At 49.5% G+C, this 2153-nt stretch overlaps 1 non-coding gene across 1 annotated transcript; it reads right to left on the bottom strand.

The window, feature by feature from the left end:
- Nucleotides 1-913: 913 nt before the first annotated feature.
- On the bottom strand, nucleotides 914-988 carry Trnas-cga (transfer RNA serine (anticodon CGA)). Its single transcript has one exon. It is a non-coding gene; the product is annotated as a tRNA-Ser (tRNA).
- Nucleotides 989-2153: the final 1165 nt, after the last annotated feature.

Here is a 2153-nt window from a genome sequence, read left to right as displayed (position 1 = left end):
CAAAAATATACTGAAGTCCCAAAGAAACTGGTATAGGCATCAGCATTAAAATACAGATATATGTAAACATGCGGAATAGGGCGCTGTGGTCGGCAACGCCTATGCAAGACAACGAGTGTCTGGATATTAGCAAGAAACTAAACATCTATGGTCCATAGGACGCTAACACGACAGTACTGGCGAGTCCCTCCAACACAGCTACTACTGGCAACCCCAGATGCTCGACCCGTCGAAAAACAGGCAATCGCAGGGAAACCGTACTGTACACAGCACGCAAACCAGCCACACACAGCGCCTAAGCTGTGAGCTGATCTATGGCCGATCGCCCACTAATGTATGACGACCTTGAACTGTTGCAGGGATGCAGCAGCTGCAGCTGCAGCAGGCCCTACAACGAGCATCCGCACGACACCTCGCACTAACATAACCACATGCACTGTCGCAGCTATCAAGTCGCTACTGCCCTTACTACCCGTCCTACAGTCGCAGAGGCTTTTTCCCCCTTGCCGCTTGCCTTGGTACTTTTTTCCCTCTGGCCTTACAAACCGCTATCCTTCGATCGCTTTCGTACACTTTCTGTCTTCTGATGGGGCATGTCAATGAGTAATCCTACTCAGACGCATGGACAACATTACGGCCCGCTTCCTGTGACTCACGATTTGAAAACTAACATATTATATGGAGGTGAGAGTAGAACTCTTGGTTTGGTCACCACGTTGGTGTGGGGGTCGAGGGGCCCCATACTTGTTGTTGGCGCAGTTGTTAGATAGGTTACTGCTGCTATTGTGGGAGGTTATCAAGATTTAAGTGAGTTTGAACGTGGTTTTATAGTCGGCGCACGAGCGGTGGGACACAGCATCTACGAGGTAGCGATGAAGTGGGGATTTGAAACTTCCTGGCAGATTAAAACTGTGTGCCGGACCGAGACTCGAACTCGGGACCTTTGCCTTTCGCGGGCAAATGCTCTACCAACTGAGCTACCCAAGCACGACTCACGACCCGTCCTCACAATACGAGGCGAGGTACTGGCGGAAGTAATATTGTGAGGACGGGTCGTGAGTCGTGCTTGGGTAGCTGAGTTGGTAGAGCATTTGCCCGCGAAAGGCAAAGGTCCCGAGTTCGAGTCTCGGTCCGGCACACAATTTTAATCTGCCAGGAAGTTTCAAAAGGAGCGCACACCCCGCTGCAGAGTGAAAATTTCACTCTGGAAGTGGGGATTTTCCCGTACGACCATTTCACGAGTGTACCATGAATATCAGGAATCCGGTAAAACATCAGATCTCCGACGACGCTGAAGCAGGAAAAAGATCCTCTAAGAACGGAACCATCGACGACCGAAGATAATCTTTCATCGTGACAGAAGTGCAGCTCTTCCGCAAATTGCAGCAGAATGCAATGCTGGGCCATCAACAAGTGTCAGCGTGCAAGCCATTCGACGAAACATCATCGATATGGGCTTTCTGATTCGAAGGCCCACTCGTGTACCATTGCTGACTGCAAGACGCAAAGCTTTACTCATGGCCTGGGCCCGCCAACACGGACATTAGACTGTTGATGACTGGAAATATGTTGCTTGGTCGGACAAGTCTCGTTTCAAATTGTATCGAGCGGATGGAAGTGTACGGGTATGGAGACAACCTCACGGATCCATAGACCATGCGTGCCAGCAGGCGACCGTTCAAACTGATGCAGTCTCTGTAATGGTGTGGGGCGTGTGCAATTGGAGAGATATGGGACCCCTTATACGTCTAGATGCGACTATGATACGTGATACGTACATAAGCATCCTATTTGATCACCTGCATCCATTCATGTCCATTGTGCATTCCGACGAACTTGGACAATTCCAGCAGGACAATGTGACGCCCCACACGTCCAGAATTTCTACAGAATGGTTCCAGGAAAACTCTCCTGAGTTTAAGCAACACCACTGTCAACCAAACTACCCAGACATGAATACTATTCAACATTTCTGGGATGCAATGCAACGTGCTGTTCAGAGGAGAACTTAACCCCCTCGTACTCTTATGGATTTATGAACAACCCTGCAGGATTCATGGTGTCATTTCCCTTCGGCACTACTTCAGAGATTAGTGGAGTCCATTAGCGTGCTTGCAGGGGCCTTACACGATATTAGGCAGATGTACCAGTTT

Source organism: Schistocerca serialis, chromosome 4 (genome assembly GCF_023864345.2).
Source record: "Schistocerca serialis cubense isolate TAMUIC-IGC-003099 chromosome 4, iqSchSeri2.2, whole genome shotgun sequence".
Lineage (NCBI taxonomy): Eukaryota > Metazoa > Arthropoda > Insecta > Orthoptera > Acrididae > Schistocerca > Schistocerca serialis.
The sequence above is the reverse complement of the archived record's forward strand: the minus strand, read 5'-3'. Positions and strand labels throughout refer to the sequence as shown.